Below are 24,777 nucleotides of genomic sequence, written 5' to 3' on the forward strand. Positions count from 1 at the left end.
TCTTTTTCTTTTCTTTTGCAGTCCTCATTCAATAAATCAAGCTGTGTGAAGTTCCTTCCTGTCTGGAGATAGGGCAGAGAGACTCCTACAATGAGCTTACAATGCCATTGATGTCTTGCAAAAATAAGACACACATTTGCAGGCAGTAATTAGCCCTTCTGTGGCACCAGAACGAGCAGCCTCTGAGCATACCCAGAGTGCCCTGCAAAAAGAGATATGCAGTTGTCAGAGAAATTATAAAGTTGCCTGCATGTTGCAGGAGAAGAAAGCTTCTGGATGAACACTGAGTGCAATGTACGTAACTAACTGAGACTTCACAGTTCACTTGCAGAGAGGGGGAACGGACTGCAGTGGGTGTTGAAAAGGGAGGGGACAAATAAACTAATGTGCACTAGCCACAGAGAGCCACATGTGGACAGATGGAAATGATTTCACAATTGCTCATGCTGTCTGCACAGCTTTCAGGTATGGAACCTTGAAAAACCATGTCTACAAAAGTGCCATTAGAAAAACTCAAACTGCGGTGTTTCAGAGGCTGAAGTGTGCATACAACCATAGAGATAATGCTACACCATAGGTAAAGCAAACCAAGGAAGTGAGGGGAAATTGCACAGAAGAAAGGAAGATAAGCAGGAGATCTGGATTGTTCATCAGTGCCATAGATGGCTTACCTTGGCCATCTTTCCCAGGGAAAGTGCTATAGAATTTTACAACACAAATAGTTTAACATGTTGAGTGGGATCCCATGAAAGGAAGGATCTTCTGTTCACAGAAAGGGAGTTGCAACTCTGCTTCCCTTCAAAGAAACTCCTTCCATGAATGAAGTATGGTACTCTCTGTTCAGATTTCCATCTGTAATTATTAAAGGCAGATTATCTGATTTACGCAGAACAAAAAGGTATAGCCATTTAATTTCTCTCTGGCTTCAAATTACTAATGGAAAAGGAGATTTCTTAGATGAAGAATTGGCAGTGTTAATATAAGATAAATCCCCAGGAAGAAGAAGAATCACACCTCAATCCAAAACAACGTCTGTTTGGAAGGAAATCCCATTGTATTTGATGTTACTATCTTGGAAGCATGTCTCTTTGGCATTCAGCTATGGCATTCCCTTTTCTCAGTTTAATTCTTTCAATTTCACCAAACAAACTGCAAGTTTTAAAACACCATCTAACAAGAGCTTTGCCATTTTGGAAGCGTACAAAGAACACATTGATGAGTGTCTGCGTCGCCACGAGTGCTCCTTTCCCTCCCTTCATCTCCTTTCTGCAGCTTGCAACCCTGGAGTCCCCACCTGTCTCCCCATCTCTCTTGGACATGACATGTTTCATTCTGGGCTCCTCAATCTTCCCTATTAGGAGAGATTGCAGGTTCAGGGGACAGACATAGGCACCTGTCACAGCTGCTGCATATCACCTCTCAACCAAGCAATGGCCTCATCTTCTTCAATCTATCACCCCAGCTTCCTGCCACGCTCACTCTCATCAAAACGCTGTGAGGTTCCCCCGAGAGCCCCCAAAGATCTGCAAACAGCCCAGTCTTCTTTGCTCTTAGATTGATCCTCTCCAGCCTTGTGGCAGGCTGGATAGATTGATGATGATTGCGAGGGATTCAAATGGCGACCAAAGAAATTGCTGACTAGGTGGCACAAAAGATGGCGGTGCCAGGGGTTTTCACGACGATAACAAGATAACAAAGTTATCTACACAGGAAAGAACTTCCTAGAAAATCCCTTATAAAACTTGCTTCCTTAGCAAGATCACTTTCTTAAAGCACTTAAATAAGATGCTGACTGCAGGGACTGAAAATGCTATTTTAGCACTTTTGATATCTCTATAGAGCTCTAAGGCCTGCAAACCTATGAGGCCAAACCATCTCGGCCCCTTATGGATCAAAGAGCTGACAGGAACTAGGGCAGACTGGCCATCTGCATGGGTGGTATCCTAACACAAGGATAGCCCAGGAAAAATATTACCTGCATTTTTGGGGGAGAGAAGGGAATACCCCCTGCATTTCTTTCTGGTTAACTGATATAGAATCAATCTAAATCAATGCCCAGAAATTGGTCACGTGGACTCAAATGTGGCAGATGTAGAGTTAAGATGGCTTGACTATTCCATATGCATACCACGAATTAGACCATGTTGCATTCTGTAACCCCAAATGAGGTTCGCTTCTCAGCAACCTGTAGGTTGACCATTCATCCTGATTTCTTTGTGGAAAGGTTAGAATCATAGAATCATAGAGTTGGAAGAGACTACAAGGGCCATCGAGTCCAACCCCCTGCCAAGCAGGAAACACTATCAGAGCACTCCTGACATATGGTTGTCAAGCCTCTGCTTAAAGACCTCCAAAGAAGGAGACTCCACCACACTCCTTGGCAGCAAATTCCACTGTCGAACAGCTTACTGTCAGGACACAACTTCAGCTGTTTATCAAAGAATAGTTCTGATTTGTTTCTAGGGCAGTTAGGCAACATTGGCTATTTATTGAGCAATAATACTGATTTGTTTAGCCATCATGACTAGCCCTGTCCTCCATTAATTCGCTTAATCCCCTCTTAAAGCCATTTAAGATAATGGCCATTGCTACATCTTGCAACAGCAAAATTACGTGCCGTGCAATGAAGTTCTTTTGTCCACCCTGAATGACACCAAGTACAGAATTAGGAGAGAGGGATAAAATAAAACTAAACTCTGGACACTTTTTCCACATCATGTACCATTTATAAACCTTTATCAGGATCTCCTTGGTTATTTTGTCGTTGCTCCCTAAACTGAAAAGGAAAAAAACATTTCCTGGCGAACTGCCTGGTCATTTTGGTTGCTGCTTTTTGCATCTTTCCAGTCCCATAATATCCTTTTTGAGAGAGGGTGACCTGAGCCAAATATAGGATACCTAATGTGGCATATGGACATTATACTTGCAGTTTTAATTTTAATCACTTTTTAAATAATCCTTTGTGTCAGAGCTGCCCCTAGGTCCCAGCTCACAGAGGACCAACGCCAGGCTGTCGTTATGTACAAAAGACTTTATTGAAGTTCAGTTTCCATTTCAAAGCCGCAGTGCGTAGCTCTACGTCTTAAACCCTAGACCGGCGAAGCTCTGTCTGAGTCTCCTCCCCTTCCACACCAGTTTAAGACTCTAGCCGTGCTCCACCTCTTCCTTAGCTCCTTCCTCCTCTGGGCCCTCCTGCCCGCTGGGGTTTCACCTTTTCTGGACTCTTCTGACGCTGACTCCCCTGATTCTTGCCCCTCCCTCCGGCGGGCTTTAGGACCTGGTTCCCTATCCGGGCTACCTGCTGTGCCGCTCGCCTGTACATTTGAACTTGGCGCGCGTGCCCAGCCGGCAACCTTCCTCTTGACCGTTCCCTCGCTCTCCGATGGAGGCGTGGTCAACCCTAACTCATCTTCTCTCCCTCCTGGAGGAGACGCTGTCCCTGATACCTGGGATTCTTCCCCCCCCCCCCACTGCGCTCTGGTGGGGAAGCTGGTCCTGATCTCCAGCCGCTGCTCTGGGAGTCCCCGCTGGCCCCTTGCTTCTGGCGCGTCCCCCCTGGGACCCCCCTTGCCCTGGCCATCGGCGCCTCCCTCTGGGAATCTTCTGATTCGCTGGAGAGGCTCATGGAATCTCTCGGGCTACTGTCATCTTCTCCTACGCTGCCCTCGGATTGCTCCCCCTCGCTCTCCATCTCCTCCCTTCCCTGTGCTCCCGCTCTTGCGTCCCTGACACTTTGCCTGCACAATGAGTTAATGTCTTAATTGAACTATCCATCACGATCCTGAGCTCATTTGCCTGCTCTTGCTGCCCATCAGTGAGAAGCTAGGAAATTTTGTTTCAACTTTATCTTTATTTGCATTGCCATTTTTGCTGCCCAGTTACAGATTTGGAGAAATCTTTTTGAAGCTCTTAACAGTTTTTGCCATCCTGAATAAATGGGTGTTTCCTGCAAGCTTGGCTGACCCCTAAGTCCTGGGCAAGCCCCTGGCTCCCTCCCTGTATGTCTCCATTTCATATTCTTGAAAGTAAAGAGTCAACTAAGGGTCAAAGACTTTTGCAGTATATTTCTGGAAACTTTTTTTTTTACAGTGACAGTAACAAAGTCACCTGTCTGCAAGTAATGGGGGTGGGAGAGATAACAATTAGTGTTGCTACAGGAGTCTATTGGCCTCCCTTTAAAAAAAAAAAGCTGATTCCACATATTTTTCAGAAAACTCAACAAAAGTTCTGAACTCTCCCTCTCACTAGATAAGTGCTTTTTTATTGTAGCTGTAAAACAGGGGAGTGCACAGCCCCAAAATTGTGCAGGCATGCAGGTGGGTGAGTTGTATTTTTCATCATTAATCATGTCACAGAAAATAATAACAATGAATGAGCAATTGCACATCCCCAAATACAAAACGTTGTGGGAAAATGCTGTGTCCCTCCACAACCTTGGAGGAAACATGCAACAAATGAGAAACAAAGACGCATTTATCGTACTGTACATGAAACTGTGCAAAAAGGCCCTCCTTCACTTCAGGTGCTGCGGAAGTTATGGAGCAATTGCAAGCCATGATGCAGGGCATTCCCTGTCAGTTTGCATCTAGGGGAGCACTGAACCACAGAAATACAGACCTCTATAGGTGAGTTGGGTTTGTGCTCTCCAGAAAGCTGCGAGATGTCAAGTGCCCAATGAAGAAATTATTGAGAGCAAGTGTGTTTCTCTCCTCTTGCCCTCCAGACAAGAACTCATTGGTAAAGAGAGACCTCTAGTGATTGCTGGAGGGAGCCTGAGTTGCTCTACAAAGCTGTACGGTTCAGAAAGCAGCTTTAGAACTGTAACTCCGGATCCGTTCTGAAGTATTTCAAAATTTATTTGACATAGCATGCCAGATTCCGAGGAAGGAGCTCGCGCTATCTACTATGAATTTGTTAGTCCATGTATCATAAAACAAATGTGCCTATTTTATTCTCCCACGTGTTAGATGGTCATGAAGTGAGAGCTCTTTCAGACAACCTGTTTATTGATCATTCATCCTGATTTGCTTGCACAAAGCTTCTGTGGCGGTTAGACTATGTTCCGTCTTTACTGAGCATTCATCCTTCTTTGTTTGACGGGGTGGTTATTTGGCAATGAGCATTCATCATGATTTGCTGGTGCTGTGTTTATAAGTCTTCCCATTAATCATTCATTCATGCCACACTTTTGAATACAATTCCCCATCACTTTCCTAACTGCAAAAAGTGAGGGGTTTTTTGGAGGGGGGGTGGATTTGTTTCACAAGGGAGACAGATTGCTTTATTCCACTTCAATTGTGCAAACCTAAATTTCTGGTATGTGTTTGATTCTGTCCCGGAGGCATCTTGCTGCTCTCCTCTTCAGGTTACAGTCTTATGCAAACTGCATTAGTATTTCCATGTAAACATGTGCATTTGATTGGGCTTTTGTGTGTGAAATGTATGAAGACTGTCGTGTTCAATAAGCATTTGAAATGTGAGTTTTTTGTTCATTGCATATGCAGTGTAATGACTAACCGAGTGAAATGTGATGTAATAGATTATGACCAAGGAGATCCAGATTCAAATCCCAACTCAGCCATAAAGCTCACTGAGTTGGTCACCCTGTCCCGACTTCACAGGATTGTTATGAGAATAAAATGGGAGGGAGGGCGCATATGGAGCCGTAAGCTTCTTGTGTTGGCTAGTAGCAACACCTAATGTAGTTTTCTAGCACATATTCACAGTATGAAATGGGGGTGGGAGTACCTGTTAATTGATTCTCTCTGTTTCTCATTTTTCCAGTAATAAATTCACTTCCTCACATTTTGCAGCATTTTGCTTTTTTATTTATGTTTTTTAAAAAAATCCTTGTGAAAATTCACCCGATTTTAGTGGCAATTTCTCTGAAGAAACACATATTTAAATGGAGTTTTGACTAATGTACACATTCTCTGCAAGCAATTTCCATCCATATAATGCATTTTTGTATGTTATTCTCACTAGTATCTTCACTTTTGTGCACACTTCCCCCTAATATTTGCATTTGCGTGAAAAAGTTTGGTTTGGAGAACTGTATTGCAAAATTTGAACAAACGCAAATTTTGAAGGATGGTTTTGTTTCACTTCTTATACTGTTTTGGAAAGTGTATGTTTGACAGAGCCAGCTTTTTATGCATACTGAATTGACTATCTCCCCCAATCCTAGTGTGAAATAAGCATGTTGACCAGAATCTACAGGTGAGGTTCACAAAGTCTCCTAAAAGCAATTGACCTGCGTGTAGGAAATCTGCAGCATGCAGCATGGTCCTTAGTCACCTGATTTCTCAGCAGCTCCCTAAGTACCTTCTGTCTTTCCAGCCTCCTTTCCTGCATCCCAGCCTGCAAATGAATCAGACAGAAAGATCTGAGCTGCCTCCTCCCTACTGTCTCTTATTCCCAAATTAGCCCAAACCCCACCGAACCCAGATGGGGACGAGGCAAAAGATTTCTGCCTGGGCTCCCATTATTGTGGGAGAATGTTTTATTTTCTTAAGGGGAATGAAGAGTAATTGGGGGGGGGGAGCGGTAGAAATGCAACGCAGCGTGTGTACCAGCAGCCAGGCGGATGTCCTTGTCCTGCAAGGTTATGGATCTATTCTAGCTCGATTAAAAAAAAAATCCCTTATGGAAGCTGGGGATTCATAAAACAAATAAGAGTCAGGCATCTTGCAGCAGCTGCCCATAGAGTGGGAAGGAAATGGGTCATAGTGGAAGAAGTGTTTGCAAGCGACAGAGGTTATCAAAGAGGTGAATCTTGGGAAAAGAGAACACTGTGAGCGAAAGAAGGAGATGGCCCTCAAAATATAAACAGCTACTTTCTGCTCTGCTGTTTAGGAGGGCCAAACTGCATGGGTTGCTGGTGATCTTTGATGGGATCACCTGATGTCTTTTACTTTCACTAAACTCCGCTGTGGGAGGGGACCTTTTTCGTGCCTCCTCTGCTTCTGGGAGACAAGTGGAGAAAATAGTGTGTAGTAGCAGGAGGGGGAAACACCCGTCACTCTTCACCAGCCAGACTCACATCTGCCTCTTGGCCTCCCTCCTGCCCTGCTTCAGCTTCTGCCTCTGCCTCCAGTGACTTCTCTCTGCCACAGACTCTCCCAGCTCACTAAGCCCAGTTACCCCTTCAGCTGCTGACACAACCTCTTCCCAGTCTTTTCCCTCTTCTCTCTTTGACCACTCATGGTTGCCCCACCACCACTCCCTGGGCTCTGAACTTCCTGACATATGATAAATATTTACCTCACTTGAAGCCACAATTGTGATAGGTACAAAAACATCTTCCTACCCCTGGCCCCATGGGTGGTCCAACTTTCATTTCCAGGGATGCTATGGGATGTGGAAACTGCAAAGCAACATAATGACCCCCCACCCATTCCCAATTCTATGCCTTCCCCCAAAAAATATTCTCCCTGTATTCCTCTCCCCTGGCAGGCATTTTGCCTGTAAACAAACAGAAGCAAATAAACCCAAAACCCGCCTGAAAATTCCGTATTACTGTATTTGTTTTGCTCTCAAAGTACATTTGCTCACTCCTTGGCTGCAGCCCATTGGTCAGCTGTTCACTTAACAGTTTATTTATCTGGTGCAAAAGTTTGAGCCCTTCCCTTCCCCCATCTCCACCCACCATCTGGCCATTGGTTTGGAAATCTGTTCCACTTGACCTCTAGCTGACCAAAGCTTCTCTGTTTCGACTGTCCTGCCATGGGCTCCTCTAGGCGTTCCCAGCTCAGCTCTGGCAGTTTTAGCTGAATATGCAAATATTCCCCCAGCCAGCTGGTGTCTGCCTCCCAGAAACACATGTTCACAAGCCCAGTGGACTGTTGAGGAAAGGAGGGAGCAAATCTCTGCACCCAGGCCTGCGGGCTGCGGAGAGAAGTGACTTTAGCAAGGAATTATACAGCAAACAGATGGGAGGAAGAGAGCTACGGCATCGGGAGGAACAGGCCAGATTGTCTGTGTATATGTACGTACGCGCTGTATACATAAATTTCCCTGTGTGTGCTTGTTAATACATTTATTATAGTTTTGCTAGGCCTTCTCCCACCTGTGTTCAAACTGGGAAGTGTGCACCTCTATGAGGATACTTAGAATGAGGCTGTTTAATGACGCAAGAGTCTAGAAAGCTGTAAATCTATTCAACAATTAGGACAGACCACTATCACAGCGTACACAGGTCACGTATTTCCAAAAACGGTAAGAAAGCCGTTTGACATATGTTGTTCTTTCAGAACTTACTAGGTTTAGCACTGCTTCTTCTCTGAGATTCTTGGGAGGTTTGGAGGTGTTGTGTTTTGAAATGCAAGGCTTTCCCTTAAAGTAAGAACTATTTGATAGCCATAGCACGTGATTCTCTTGATATTAAAGTATGACCACCAGCTACATATAACTAATACAAACATATCAGTGTGGGTTGTGTTTTTTTAACCTGTTAAACGTCATGGCTCCCCCCACCCCCAAATGCTGGGACTTACAATAAAATGATCCCTAGGCCAAAGTGCTTTAATGTATGTTGAGGATGTGACCATGAGGGTCATGGTGTTATTCATGTCATTTAGCCTTGCGTAAGTTTTGTTTTTTTAAAGACCTAGAAGGCATGGAAGAATGAGCTGGTTTAGAGCCATAATGCAGGATGACACGGCTTTAATTCTTTGCCATCACCACTATGTTCGTGATCAGAATCAGATACCCTCACACCTGCAATTTGCAACAGGATGAAAGCCTTCATTGGCACCAACCACACAAGGCCAAACACCACAAATAATATGACAGCTAATGTTGCCCTTGCCCTCACACACACCAGGTTGCCCCTCCCCTTTCAAAAATTTATGTAATTTGAAAATCTAACTACAATAATAATTTTAAGAACCTAAATATTACCTACATCTTTGTTAGAAAGTGAAGGAAAGTCTAAAAGTCCATAGAAAGGTCACATCCATGCCATACATTTAAAGCAAATGACTTCCCCCAAAGAATCCTGGGAATTGTCGTTTGCTAAGGATGCTGGGAGTTGTGGTTCTGCGAGGGACAAACTACAGTTCCTAGGATTCTTTGGGGGAAGCGACGTGCTTTAAATATATGGTGTGGATTTGACCAAAGTCAAGGCAAGGACAAAGATCTGACAGCCCTGAACTTTTTATAAAAGTCATCCCAAGGGAAAAACTTCATTTTGAAGTAGTTTGACATCACATATTTATAAAATCCTTTAGGCACTTCAGTCTAAACATTGCCTTATTAATATGCAGCCTTAATACTGAGAGGGCCAGAAATGGGAAGAGAAAGCTGGGGATCTTATTAACATTAGTCAGCTGCATATGGCTGTCAGTCCTGGCTCATGCTATGGAGAGCCAGTAGCCTACATTGTGATGCATAAGATTGCTGAAGTTGGAGTGATCAGAGTTAAAATCCTATTCAACCATGGCCATGATGCTCACTGAGTGATATTAGACAAGTCCCTTACGTTTCAGCCTAACCTGCCCCAGAAGATACCGTATTTTTCGTCCCATAGGACGCTCCGTCCCATAGGACGCACCTAGTTTTTTGGGAGGGAAATAAAGGGGGGGAAATTCCTTCATTCCCCCCCCCAAACCAGGTCGTGGAACAGCGGAATGGCGGCGCTGCGCCTCCCCGCAGTCCCCCGAGCTTGTGGGGTTGGCCAATGTCGGTGCGCACCAACCCCTCTCGCTCTCCAAGCTTCAGCGAAAGCCTGTATTCGCCCCATAGGACGCACACAGATTTCCTCTTCATTTTTGGAGGGGAAAAAGTGCATCCTATAGGGCGAAAAATACGGTAGTTTTGAAAATTGGGAGGGTAAGGAGCTAATACCTTGTCCTAAGCTGTTTGGAAGAAGAGTGGGTCTGCTTTTTATCAATTTCAGGTGTCTCTGGCCAAGACAAATTTAGTTCAAAGGGAAGTTAGAGAACAGGTGGTCATAATTTCAATATACTGAGAGGACAAAGTTGAGAGGCTATGGCTAGAACATGTGAAATATGCAAGTTTAAAAACCAAAACAGATACATAATTAATTAATACACTAAATATCCCATACAAGAATAGTTTCTTCAGGTTTTTATAGGGGAAGAAAGCCTGAGCTTCCCTATATAGCCATCACTGAAAAACTGAAGATAATTCCACCTTCCCTTCCCAGCCCAGCCCAGTCTTGGCAGTTGACAGCAGCAGTATGGTCCTTTAAGCACAGCCCTTTGGGCTTAATGTTAACTTGGTTGGCATGTTCAGATGCAGCCAACAGATGCTGTTTTTCTTTCTGGCTGCAGGCAAGAACTATGAAATCAAGAATCACTAACCATCTCTCCAAGAAGGGAAATGTGAAAGGCAGGTTAAATAGGGTAAAAAGGGACGCTCTAGTCCGAGGGATGAGAAGATGTACCGCCCTTGTGCGGGATGATGACATCGACAGATTCAACTGATAAAGAAAGGTTTGATGACGAACAAATACACAAATATAAAGCACATTAGTTCTGCCTGGCCTACTTGGTCAGTACATGGTACCAGGAGTTGCATCATATTCTGAATCTTCCCTGTTTCTCTGGAGGCTAACAGATGTACCTGGGAGATGGATTTACTTAAACCATCTGGGGACAGATGGCCCGTGTAGGCTTGCCTAGTTCAGATTTTCTTGGACTTTGGCACAGCAAGGTTCCCTCAGTTATGGGGGAAATAAAAATTGTTGTGGTTGTAGTTTATGGATTTGCCCCACCTTTAAAATCTTGTATTTTATAATTAGAGTCTTTTTCAAAAAGATGGAGAGCAAAATGAACAGAAAGAAAGAAAGAAAGAAAGAAAGAAAGAAAGAAAGAAGATGCACTAGAGACTCTAGGAAAGAAGATGGACAGGGAGGTCATAGAATCATAGAATCATAGAGTTGGAAGAGACCACAAGGGCCATCGAGTCCAACCCCCTGCCAAGCAGGAAACACCATCAGAGCACTCCTGACATATGGTTGTCAAGCCTCTGCTTAAAGACCTCCAAAGAAGGAGACTCCACCACACTCCTTGGCAGCAAATTCCACTGTCGAGCAGCTCTTACTGTCAGGAAGTTCTTCCTCATGTTTAGGTGGAATCTTCTTTCTTGTAGTTTGGAACCATTGCTCCGTGTCCGCTTCTCTGGAGCAGCAGAAAACAACCTTTCTCCCTCCTCTATGTGACATCCTTTTATATATTTGAACATGGCTATCATATGACCCCTTAACCTCATCTTCTCCAGGCTAAACATGCCCAGCTCCCTTAGCCGTTCCTCACAAGGCATCGTTTCCAGGCCTTTGACCATTTTGGTTGCCCTCCTCTGGACACGTTCCAGTTTGTCAGTTTCCTTCTTGAACTGTGGTGTCCAGAACTGGACACAGTACTCCAGGTGAGGTCTGACCAGAGCAGAATACAGTGGCACTATTACTTCCCTTGATCTAGATGCTATACTCCTATAGCAGCTATTTTATTTATTTAGTTATGCATCATGCCTTTTATTCCTTTAGGGTGTCACTGAGATTTGCCACCTGAGTGGTCTTGGGAAGCAGCAAAAGTGCGGATCGGGCTGTGGAGTAGGATGGAAACTGCCCTACGCCCCCAATGTGGATGCCCACATTTGCAGGTCTCCAATGTGCAAAGTACACTGGCCGAGCAGCCAATCACAGTGGATATATGTTATGGATGGGATCCAAACATGCTCCATCAGTTCACACGTCACACATCAGTTATACCTGGTATGAGGCAGGGGCAAGGTATTACCCTCCTAGCAGGTGGCAGAAATCATATCTCCATTTCAACTTGAGGATTATATGGAAGGATGTGCTCCAGGTTCATGCTATGACTGGGATGTTGTTTAAAAGAGTTTGGGACTGCTAATTGGCATTGATATCAATCTGACTAGCAATTCATTTCTCAAATGCAAAGTGCCAGGGACCCAATCTTTCTACCAATTTCAGTTTGGGGAGACATGCATTCTGTGCATGCTCAGATGTACTCCAAACTTCATTCTACTGAGATCAATGTTGGATCTCTGGACTACATTCTAAAGCACACAGCTTCTCCCAAAGATTCGTGGGAAGTGTAGTTTACCCCTTACAGATAATAGCACCCACAACAAAACACAATTCCCAATATTCATTTTCTTGTGTGTGGTGGGTGATGTGCTTTAAATCTGTGGTCGCTCACCTCCCCCTGCTACGACCACCACTTTGTACTAAACCTAATGACAAATTCACTGCAGCTTCTTCCCAGGATGCAGACTGCCCCCAGTTTTGAAACTCCGATTCAAAGTGGACCCTTGTGTTTTTGCAGGGACTCCTCAGTGCAAACCAGGGAGAGTTGGGAACAACAAAACAGCATCAGCTCCAGGGGAAAGGAACCACAAAAAGCGACGGGAGAGAGAGAAAGAAAGAAAGAAAAAGAGGAAGAGGGGAAGAGAGCGCGTTTCAACTGGAGTTTCAATGCACGCCGGAGTCGTTAGCAGCTGGCATGGCCTCTGCTCCAAAGCACCAGCCAGACCCAGCGGGGCCGGGGCCCACTTGCGGGTTCAGTCAGCCTAGACCCGCGGAAGCTGACTCGGAAAGCCGCAGGAAGGCGGGCCGGCCGCCCCTCACCGGGGGAGCCCAGCCTCGGTCCTTTGGAGCCGGCAGATGCAAGGCCGGTCCCGCCCCGCACTTGAAAGGCGGCTTCTCTTTCAGGCCTCCCTCCTCTCCGCCGACAGCGGGAGGTGGGGAGCGGCTGGCTGGGCTGCCTCGTCTCGTGTCTCGCCTCTCCCTTTGTGCGTACCTCCCGGAACGATTATTAAACGCAAATTACAAAAAGAGGTGACCCAAGCGATCTTTATTTCTTCTTTCAACAAGTGCTGCCCGGAGGGTCCTGATTCCCAATTCTGTTTCAATTACCGCTTGCCATTTTTTATCCGCCCCGCCCCACCCAAACACAAAGTGACTCGTGCCTGCAATTACCAGCCCCCGAAAAAGCAGAGCAGAGCCAGCCTGCCTGCCTGCCTGCAAACTTTTTCCTTCTGCATTGGCTGGGGGACTGAAGGCCTCAGTCGGCGAGCAATGGCAGCCCTGCAGTCGGCGATGAGCAGCGCAGGCTCCTCATCTCCGCGCGCCTCTCGGCCTTCATAGCTGCTCTGAGGAACGACGGTAGGACTCCTGGGCTCCTCTGCGCTCAGGTAAGAGCCAGGTACACGCGTCAGGATAGTCCAGGGGACACTTCTCTGCCCATAAACTCCTCACAAACCCCTACAGGAATCCATGACAGGCAACCATGTACTCTGACTTCGAAAATATACGTGTTTTCTCAGGCCAGACATTTTTGGAGGCACTGAAGGGCCCCTCCAACCAACCTTTTCATTACATTTGCGCAATGATTTCTGCTCAGGATGCTATCAGGGCAGTCATACACTATCCAGCTTTCAATACTGTTCGCACCAGCAAACGTTTTGGGGTGGTAACTACCAGCGGAAATGCCGCAACTTTTTATCCTGCAAAATGTTCCTGTTTGTTTTTGTACTGCATTTGTTGTGCAAGTAAATAGCCCCTCTGAACAGCGCACGCACCCAATGCGCATTTAAAGCATGTGACTTCCCTGCAAAGAATCCTGGAAGCCATGTTTGTTAAGGATACTTGGAATTGTAGTTCTTTGAGGGGGGAAATACAGTTCGCAGGATTCTTTGAGGGAAGTAATGTCCTTTAAGGGTGGCTGCACACTGCATGGTGATGTGCATTCTCTGCTGGATGCAGGCATGTCTTTTGGGGGGTGCCATGCACACGACATCATCCCCATGTTGTCGCCGTCCCACAATATTTGTAAATTTAAAGCAGGTTCTGCTGGGATGGTTATAATCCGTTTTGTCCTGAGGATGCTTGCTGCCTTCATTTGTAAATGGAGAGCGCTTTCTCAAGTCATCTCTTATTAGAGCAGGCCTACAGACATTGCCACTCTCCTATCGCCATGTTTATCTTGCCTGTGAATGAAACAGGCAAAATAGCAGTACAGTAATTCAAATGCTTCTGTGTGTGTTTATATATCCTCTGTATATCACTATATATTGGCTACCAGACGTTTTATTGTGTTTTCACCTTCACAACAATCCTGGAGGATAGGTCACTACTGTTCCCATTTTACAGATGAGGAACCGAAGCGGTGACAGATCACAACCTGCTCAAGGCCACACGAGGAGTTCAACGCTCAGGTGAGATTCATTGCACCCCGTCTGGATTCTCACTACTTCCTTCCTTTTGTGTTGACGGACGTGAAGTTGAAGGGGTTGTGGCGCTGCAACTTGGCACGTTTCAAAGCTGCTGTTTAATTGCTTTTACCACAAAGTCTGCTGTTGAGTATGCAATAATCAAGGGCTCACCTAGACAGCCATTTTATCATCTACTACCAATAGTCTCAAACGGTGTGTGTATGTGTTAGTATCTTGTTAGGGCACATAAGGAGAACAAAAAAACCATACTCCATGTGAAAATGACCAAAAGATTGGGACTCTCCCTACCAAAATCAAGAGGTATGCCAGCACTGTGAGATCTGAAATATTCGCATGTACTGGGCGTCTACAGTGTTTTTGAATACAGTGGTACCTCAGGTTACATACGCTTCAGGTTACAGACTCCGATAACCCAGAAATATTACCTCGGGTTAAGAACTTTGCTTCAGGATGACAACAGAAATCGTGCGGCGGCAGCGGGAGGCCCTATTAGCTAAAGTGGTGCTTCAGGTTAAGAACAGTTTCAGGTTAAGAACGGACCTCCGGAACAAATTAAGTACTTAACCCAAGGTACCACTGTAACGCAGAGGGACGCAGGTGGTGCTGTGGGTTAAAGCCTCAGCGCCTAGGGCTTGCTGATCGAAAGGTCGGCGGTTCGAATCCCTGCGGCGGGGTGCGCTCCCGCTGCTCGGTCCCAGCGCCTGCCAACCTAGCAGTTCGAAAGCACCTCCGGGTGCAAGTAGATAAATAGGGACCGCTTACCAGCGGGAAGGTAAACGGCGTTTCCGTGTGCGGCTCTGGCTCTGGCTCTGGCTCTGGCCAGAGCAGCGATGTCACGCTGGCCACGTGACCCGGAAGTGTCTCCGGACAGCGCTGGCCCCTGGCCTCTTAAGTGAGATGGGCGCACAACCCCAGAGTCTGTCAAGACTGGCCCGTACGGGCAGGGGTACCTTTACCTTTACCTTACCACTGTAAAAGGATTACCCCTCACAACCACAGCAATATCTTTAATAACCTTCCAAGCAAATATATATATATATTAATATTATTGTATCTTTATTTTTAGAAATCAAGCCACTGAAAGACAGTGTTGCTTCGGTCTGGTCAGACCAGGAGTAGAAGAAGCTCCTGCCCCACCCACATCGCACCAAGCTTTTGGTAAGAATTCTCTTATTTTGTTCAGTCAGTGGAGTTATACAGGCTGCGTATACACTATACCAGGGGTCTGCAACCCGCGGCTCTGAAGCCGCATGTGGCTCTTTTACACCTGTGCCGCGGCTCCGGGGCGGATACTAGTGAGGGGAGGAGGCACATTGTGTGCCCCGACACTCCCCACTGTGGCGGGCGCTGTACTGGCTGTGACGTCGCATGGGGGCGGTGCGTGCGTTAGTCACACACCGTCCCAACATCACCTTTCCGCCCGCCCGCCTGCTACATTGTAAGGGGCATGTACGCTGGTCACTGCATTGAAAGGGGGCATGTATGCTGGTCACTGTTTTGAAGGGGAGTGAAGAACACACACACACAAAAAGGTAACTTGTTAAGTTAACGTTTATTTCTATGAGGAGGAGTAATTTTGAGGGGTCAAATAAAGAAATAATAAAAAAGTGACCAAAAAGTTATTTTTATAATGACGAGTTTTGCGGCTCCCAGTTTTTTTTCCTTCGGAAACGGGTCCAAGTGGCTCTTTTTGTCTTAAAGGTTGCAGACCCCTGTACTATACCTTGAAAACACATTTGAAGCATGTTTCCCTCCTCAAAGAATGGCAGGCATTGCAGTTTACTCCTCACAGAGCTACAATTCCTAGCACTCCTACACAAACTACAGGGCCCAGAATTCTTTGAGGAGGGAAATGAGCTACGTGTGTGCTTTAAGCAGGCAGTCTGGTACTTAGGAGAGTGCCAGTGGCACCCACAGCTGTAGAATACAGTTGCCTATAAATTTGAACCATAAATCTACTGTGATGAAGGGAAGCAGCAAAAGAACCAAATTAAAAAACAAATTTAGGCTGAAATTCCAAAGCTGTTCAATTCAGAGCATCTGTATTATATTTGCAGGACATCCCTAGCAATTGAAAAGTATTGGTGGTGGTGCTTGAAAGTCCCACATTAATTACTTTTCCTATTGTAACTGAACAGCTAAATCCTCTGTTCCACCAGTGTCAGGCAAATACCTTTTGCAGGGTTAAGTAAGTAAGTAAGTAAGTGGTATTGCAAAGGGCAGGGCCGGATCAAGCACTGGCTCACAGGCATGCACCACTTGTGTCCTTCTGCTTGCTTCAGGAACCTAAGCGAGCTACAACGCCCTCCACCAGCACCGCCATGACCACTGCGCTCCCAGCTTGAGGAAGGTGAGCAGGGGGAAATTTACAGCCATGGTTATTGAGTGGTGCGTGAGCTGTTTGTCACACTGAGCCCTGGCACCTTGTCCTACCTGTGTTGCGCCTATTTTATTGGTGTTGAGCAGAACGGAGGCAAGAGCAGAGGGGAGTCTGGGAGGAAAGCCACTCATGTGAAAAATGAACCGAGCCAAACAGGATTGAGAAAGAGAGACATGTAGGGGAAGCGGGTGAAAGGGCCAGATTATAAAACACAAGACAAATGTCCTCCCTGGCAGCAGAGTTAGGCAGAGGAAAGGCTGGGGAGAGAGAATAGAGATGCTGCCTTGTAATGCTCCCACAAAAGGGACTCTTCACAGTGCCAGAAGTAGGGGGTTGGGGAGCTATAGGAGAGCCACATGGAAAACGCCCCAGGGTGACTAGTCTGCTGGGATTTTGCACAAAAAGGCCCTTGCCCGTGATCACCTGGGAGCCTTCTCCCTCCACCACCAACACCAAAGCAGAGGAGGGAGAGCAGAAGGTCTGTTTTGAATTTCACATGCTTTCCATCTCCCTGAATGCTAAACTTTCAAGGCAGGAGGAAAAAAGCAAGGGAGGGGAGGGAGGGAGAACACAACAAAATAAGCCTTGCTTTGTTGGCGAGGCCTATCCCAAGATTTCCTGTTAGGAACAAGAAAGGAAAGAGAGAGGAAGGGAGGAAGAGAAGGAAAGAAAGGGAGCTAGACGGAGGGGTTTGCTTTGTGCTTGCAACAAACCACTAAAGGTGCATTTTTAATTAAATTTATACAAAATGTGTCAGTTTTATCTCTGTGTTTCAAACCTGACTCTTTTCTATCAAAGTAAAGTATTGATCTTCATTGCCCCGAAGCTACCCGACTGAATTAAACAGAATAAATAGAAGGAGGACTGCAAGGGCTTAGAAACAACTGCAGAGAGAGAGAGAGGCGCATGTTTTAATGGCTCGGCAGTCATTTGCTGCAATTAAAAAACAAAACCATTTAGAGGGGGCTGTTAACACCTTGAAGTCTGAAAAATCCTCACTTCAAAAAAAAAGCCCCCAAACAGCTCCCAGGCAAAACATTTTAATTGCCATAAATACTTCCAACCTCAGCCACGCACTGGTGCATATGCGCAAGGCAGAAGCAGAACAAGGGGATTGAAGCAAGGGAGAGAGATGGGCCCAGAGATCTGCAGAACCAACAGGAAGGGGGGGAAATCATTTGTCTGATATGGTATAGACAGAACAAAGGTGTCCAATAATAGATGACAAACACACGTATACAAAAGACTTCATGATCAGACTGCAATGTGGACAGATGTCATATGCTTAAATGCTGAACGTAGAAGTATGCAGGAACAGAACAATATATAAACCCACATGCATTCTGATGCACAGAGATCTCCAATCTCTGCCGTAGTCATTCACCGTAATTTAGCATCGATTCACACCTGCCTGTGCCTTACTCTGTGATTTAGCATTCAGTAGCTGGCAGATGAATGTGTGAACTGTGCCCACGGGCAACATTTTGTGGTGTTAAGGGATATGAAAACTTAGTTTGTAATACAAGTCATCAGTTTTGCTGTTTAGGGGGCAAAGTGGGGGTCGAGCACAGTTCTCTCCCCCTGTGCATGTGCCAGAGCCAAACCACATAAGACAGGAGACCCGGAATCAGGTCTAGTGACACTTACTTAATGTTAAATAAACTTTTAAACTCAGATTTTTATAGATGTTGTAGTGCTAGAGACAAGTGTATCATCTCCCTCTGCCTCTGCACCCGCTGCCCCCATTTTCCAGATCTAAAGCTGGTATTAGCCCTGCTATAGATACCTGCCAGTATTTATATATCATATATAATTTATTTGTATATATCAGGCACGTCCAACTCCCAAGAGACTGCGATCTACTCCCAGTATAAAAAAACTGGCAGTGATCTACCCATTGTCATTGGAGGGAGGAAGACCTTTTTTAGGGGGGAAAGGCTATCCATTAACTACGGCACTAACAGGAGCACAAAACCATCAAGCCAACTAACGTCGGTAACAGCCTAGAAAATATCGCCCTTTTGGCGCTACGTAGGGACAGCGCAAGGGGGGCGGAAACATTCCTTACACATTGCTTTTAATCCCACGATCAATAAGGATCCTGCGATTGACCGCGATCATCCAGGGATCTACCTGTCAACAGGCTGGACGTTGCTGATATATATCATTTGAGCAGCCATGGTAGCATACATGAATAACTTCCTTTGTTCTTCGGTACCTCTGAACCTATTATTCCTAAAAGGAAAGCTTCTGGGTTTTTTAATAAACATTTTTAAAAGCATTTTTTCCAACTTATTATAAATCATTTCCCAGAATTCTTTTGCCCTTACAAGACCACCACATATGAAAAAAGGTTCCCTCTTTCTCCTTGCACTTCCAACAGGCATCCGATTCTGACTTATACATGTTTGCTAGTTTACCAGGTGTCAGATACCAGCTATACATCATTTTTGTGCGATTTTCTTTTATCACAACTTGGCAGTATTTTTAATTGTCTTATTAGCTCCATTGTGGAGCTAACAACAGCTTGAGAGTTGTTAAGGTGTTGATGAGGCCCAGTTGCTTGGAGTACATCATCCTTGTTCTTGCATTGGCTCCCAACTTACCTCTGAACCTTTAGGACCTTTAAACTCCTAAATGGTTTGGCCCATTTCTCCCATATGATGCTGCCCACCAGTTGAGATCTTCAAGGATGGGGCTCTGCTCCATGTACCACCACTGTCAGAAGTTAGGTTGGTGGCTGTGCATGGGACTGGGCCTCCTTCATGGTAGCTCTTGGGCTTTGCAACTCCCTTCCTTGGGCCACTTCACTTGCCTGTTTTTGGTGGATGGTGAAAGCTGTCCTCTTCCTTCAGACATTTCATGATGATCTGTTTGTTCTAGCCCCAGCTTATCTCCTGTTATGTGGCGGATGCTGTTATTTTATCCTGTTCAAATTTAATGGCTTCTATTTTGTATTTTGATTTGTTTTCTGCTTGCCTGTTTTCTGTTTTGCGGGGCTTGGGGCTGAACAGTTAAAAAGAAATGTTTACTTACAAATAACCAGAGTTGGAAAGGACCTCACTTGCAAAGAATCACAGAACAGGAAGGTCTGATCTCTGCTCGGTGCATGATCTGCAGTGCAGGATACACCTACAGCAGCTTGGATTAGACTCAGCAAAGGAGAGGCTACCATCTCCTGTGGCAATCTGTTCCACCGTCAAGCAGCTCTTACCATGAAGACATTTCTTTTAATGTAACCCAAAATCTGCTTCTCTGCAATTTCCACCCATTGGTGTTAGACTCTCCCTCTGGAGCAACAGAAAACAAGTCTGCTCCACCTTGATGGCATGCCTAGAAAAGAACTGTGAAAGAAGAGACAGTACCTCAGTGGCAGAACATCTACCTTGCATGGAGAAGGTCCCAGCTTCCATCCCTGACATCTGCCATTAGGGCTGGGAGTGCCACTTACGTGAAACCGTGGAGAGCCACTGCAAGTCCGTGTATAGACAATACTGAGTTGGATGGACCAATGGTCTGGTTGAAAATAAGGCAGCTTCCTATAGCCAAAGTAAACATAATCACTAGACAGGCTCATCCCACCCATTTGGGAACTATAAACAGCCTTTGCAGAAGACCCTCCTAACATTTCTGTAGACATCAGGGATCACATGCCCAGCCTCCACTGACCATGTGAACAAGGGTGCAAATTGGCATACCTATGGCCTGGTCTCGGCAGTGACCATTGAGATGTCCTCCCTCTCCAAACTATAGAACATACTGTGTTGCCCATCCGCCTGCCCTTTAAGCCTGAAGATCTCTTCCTATGTATCAGGAGAAGCAATCAGCGTTTTCTTTGCATGGGGAAGAGTAGGCTGACCAGATTTCTTTAATTAAAAAAAAGGATCAGGTTTTATTTCAGATAAGCATGCAGGATTAAAACAGACAGAAAGAATAGACAAGGGGCAGCTGTCAGCACTCGTAACAATCCAGAGCGATTATTAATAACGATAAGCAGAAGAAGAGGAATAATAAAGGGGTAATGAAGTGGTCTTGAAAGTGACAGGAGATGGACCTTGATAACAGGTTGTGTAGCCTTGCCTTGGAGCTGCTCTGGAAAGGCCTGCAGGAAAACTCAGTGAAAGAGTGAAGAAAGGCAGGAGACTGGAGGGAGAAAAGGAATTGTCTGTGCTTTCTCAGGTTGCCACTTCTTAAAAGCCACCCCGAAGGACTATGGCTCAGTGGTAGAGCATCTGCTAAGCAGACCCCAGACTCAACCCCAGCATCTTCAGGTAGGGCTGGGAATGCCCCCTGTCGGAAACCCTGGACAGCTGCTACCAGTCAGTCTGGTCTGACTCTGTATAAGGCAGCTTCCTGTGTTCCTGGCCATGCTCAAGTGCCTTTAGCAAAAGCCCACTGCAAAAGCATTTAGCCCTGTGTGCACTCTGAAATCCTGTGTTCTTGTTGCCTCTCGGCATCTTGTAGGAGTCTGTCGTGTCGGCATGTGCTGAAGTCAGATTCAGTGGTCTTCTGCACCTGAAATGGGAATCTTCTCCTTTGCCTCAGGTAGCAAAATGTTTTGCCCCAGCTTTGACTTCCTTGGTGGAATAATAGCAACAGCCACAAATCAAGGCCCCGCAGCAGTTTGTGCTAGGAAGTGGCGATTGACTGCGGATTCTGATCAAATCTATAACGCAGTATGTTTGCACAGGTAACTAAAAGGGGCACTCATCTGCTAATCAGGGAACCATCACAGAGCCTTCCTTTCAGTTCAGGAGTCATCTTCTTCCCTCAAGCCGCATGTTGTGCTCTAGGGCCACTCGGCTGCAGTGGGTATGGCTCTGGCTTCCCCATCTACCTAGTGAATACAGGCTGCATGCCAAGGCAGAAAAGGATCGGGGGAATGCAAAAATTTGGCTCTCACTCTTTTGCCCTGTGATCCCGCCACTCCAGGCCACCACAGCAGATGCTGGGAGCATATGCCATGAATTAATTCTGCTTTCCCCGAGAAGCTCCAGCATGAGGAATCATCAGAGTCTTTCCAACTTATTAACATAGCAACCTCCCTAACCTCCAGTCATTTTGTCTCACTTAATGATGTAGCCTTTTCTGAGGTTCTGAGCTGGCAAGCTGAAAGTTGCTCAGAAATCTCCCTGATTTTTAGCCCCTTTCCCCAGATTTCCTGGAGTTATAGAGCCTCAGTGCATATCTAGCATTTACTATAAGATTGCTACTTTTACTTGATAGGGTTACTAACTTTAATATTGAACTCCTAAGGCAAGTCCATATACAAAATTGGTAGCCTCATTCACTGTGATGTACCACAGCTGCAAATTCCTGCATTGCAGAGGGACTAGGTGATCCTCGGGTCTCTTACAACCCTACAGTTCTATGATTCTATGCTTCTATTCTGTGGTTGTCACACAGGGCCTCTCCAACTTGACAACAGAAGATTTTGGGACACTCGCTACCTGAGGGCAACCACACCTGGCTACTTAATGCACAGTGATGGCCACCAGAAGTTTTCATCTTGTCAATTGTTTACTTGCCCCGTGAATAGTGCAACATGGACATATAAACTCGGGGCCTGCCTTCATGAATATCCTAGCATGAGGGCAAGTGATCATCACTGGTATTATAAAGCTTTGAGCTAGCTAGGTTTAGCTTCTGCTGCAGTCAAGGAGAGAATCTGACAGTCAGAAGGGCAAACTTGAGATCAGCTCTAGAAAGGTAGTCGGGCCAGGTGAGGCAGATGCAAGTAGCGTAATTGGTACAAACTGAGGGAAAGTTTGCAAGACCAAGAATCCAAGACAGAAGCAGCCAGAAGGGGCAAAGAAGGAAGCAAAGTCTGTGAATGGCATGCAGGATGCTAACAGAAAGGCACACCACTTGGTTCCTAAGGCCCAAAAGAGGTGCAGTAGCCTAGAGATTCCTGAGTCAGGGCTCCAGGACAGCTCCCTGAAGCCTTGTGATTGATGTCTGCCTATGGCTGATGGTCCTGAAATAGATCGTGCAGCAGAAAAAAACACAATAATATGAAAATACTCCTAATGTGTCAGAGTCACTATAGGTTGTATAATTGAAAATAGTGCTAAGTAGTGTTTTGCGTCAGTAGGATGATTTCCACTTGTGCAACAGGACTTCCTTCTTCCGCCATTTACACCCAATAAATCTGTTCTGTTGGGTTCCTCCCACCCTGCCACCCCTGGCCAGATCTGAGGATGGTATGGTGAGTCCGGTTGTAGAAGCGAAAGTTGTTCCACTTGTGCAAATTTAGTTTAATGCCACCCAAAGTCACATTTTGAGATCCTTTGCTCCTGCTACCCTTTTAACAGACCTCAATGTTGATTTCAACAGATGCCGAGTGCTGGAATCAGCTTGCATGAAATGTGTCACTGATGCCATAACTTCAGTGCAATTGAGAGTAGTTACAAAACGGAACATTTTGCTCTGGAATTTTCAACACATGCAGATACTTTCCAGAGAATTCTTTTACATATCAGGGCTTGCCATGCAGCTCTATCCCAGCCAGGACACCTGGGTGCATTCCAGCACATGGCTGAGAACTTGCTGGAGCCTCCAGTTTTGTCTCATTGTTTTCAGTTGCTTAGAGAGCAGTGATGATGCACAGCTCATCCTGGGACAGTATCAGGTCATGTGAAAGGGGAAGCAGCAGTTCCCAGCCACATTCCAAAGTCAGTGATGCTGCCAAAGTCAAGATCCCAAAGAAACCTAACAGAGAGGGATAGAAGAAGATGGGGAAATCATGACGCTCTTTCTCCTACTGATGGTGGCTGGAGAATCTGAAAAGCAGGGTGCTATGCATTTTCTTCCAAATTGCAAATTGAAGGGTGATGTGTTGAATTAATTGCATATAACTGACTTAATGTATTTGGACTGCATCTGGGTTTTTAGGAACCTAGGAGGCTGCTTTATGCCATGTTAAATCAATCATTTATGTAGCGCAGTGCTGTCTGCAATGACAAAAAATGGCGTTCCATGGTTTCAGGGAGAATTTATTCCTTGCTCTCCTGTATCAGTCCTGTGGCATTCTGCATGCAGAGAACATGCTGTACCACTGAGCAGAATTTTGGAATATTGTGGCAAGGGCTGTGGTGGTAGGTTAACTTCTCCTATCCCTGTCAAACAAGGGACCATATACCTTCATCCTCTCTCTAATGCATGGGGCTGAAAAATACTGCAATGCATATAGGGGCAGTATCAAGTCAAAAGAAGATGCAGAATACAATAAATGAACACAGCTGGAACATATTCTGCACATTTCAGCATGGAGATTAGATCCACGGTTCTCCCCGATTTTGTGTGTCCTTCTTTGGAAGAAGAAGCCCTTTGCTGCTCCATTCCAGGTCTGTCTCCCTGAAACACCAGCTGAGCACTCCCTTGTAACCGAATGCAACAGCTCCTTTTCCCTTTCAGATTTCAGTTGCCCAGTATCTGAGTTCCTTTGTTTTCATGTTGAAACGAAGCAGACTTGTGTGCAGTAGAGGGGAGGCTGAGTACAGCCAGAACATATAGAACAGGGTGTCAAGGGAGCTGCAGTCCACTGCAGTGACCCACTCCTGAGGCTGCTGAGGCTTCCTGCCCTTATTCTCAAGGTAGAGATTCCCTTCAGGTTTTGGGAGTGACAAACAACAGCAAGCGCAACCACAGCAGGACGCCAGCTAAACAGGAAAGCAGAGCACGCCTGAGTTTGACCCTGGAAGATGAGGAAGAAAGTATTCCTACCCCAGTAAGTCCCACAGCTTATAATTAAGAATCGCAATACGCGTTTTGTCTGTGTAGATCTCCAAGGTTTCCAGGTGTGCATCCAAGGGACTGAGCCACTTTGTTTTTCTGAATTTTAATGAGAGGCTTTTCAAGTGAGGTGTGGATGCTAGGCTCCGTGTGGGTCTTGGTGGAAGAAAAGGCAGCGGGATGGAGGAAGAATATCACTGAAGATCAGCCCATGCCAAGCACTTTTCTGTGCTCAGTGAACAATGATGGTTTTTCTACTACATGTCTAACGCCATGCATGCGTGTACAGATGGAGGACATGTCAACTCTCTGCTGTCATCCACCCCCATTTCAGATCTTTAGGGGCGAAGACCTTAATAAAAAAATATCCCAGCAGTGCTAAGAATGCAGCCTAAGAATGCAGAGTATCAGTAGATCTTGGACTTCAGGACCTGCTTCAT

General features: G+C 45.7%; 2 long non-coding RNA genes across 2 annotated transcripts; one reads left to right on the forward strand and one right to left on the reverse strand.

Annotated features, from left to right (window-relative positions):
- On the reverse strand, positions 1-9,408 carry LOC307214416. Its single transcript, XR_013838059.1, has 2 exons — positions 8,906-9,408; positions 1-202 (listed from the first exon to the last, which is right to left on the reverse strand). It is a non-coding gene; the product is annotated as an uncharacterized lncRNA (long non-coding RNA).
- On the forward strand, positions 7,679-23,996 carry LOC307214330. Its single transcript, XR_013837925.1, has 6 exons — positions 7,679-7,987; positions 12,315-13,182; positions 14,141-14,205; positions 15,290-15,381; positions 16,506-16,573; positions 22,940-23,996. It is a non-coding gene; the product is annotated as an uncharacterized lncRNA (long non-coding RNA).
- The last annotated feature ends 781 nt before the right edge of the window (positions 23,997-24,777 follow it).

Source organism: Podarcis cretensis (assembly GCF_951804945.1).
Source record: "Podarcis cretensis genome assembly, chromosome: 1".
NCBI lineage: Eukaryota > Metazoa > Chordata > Lepidosauria > Squamata > Lacertidae > Podarcis > Podarcis cretensis.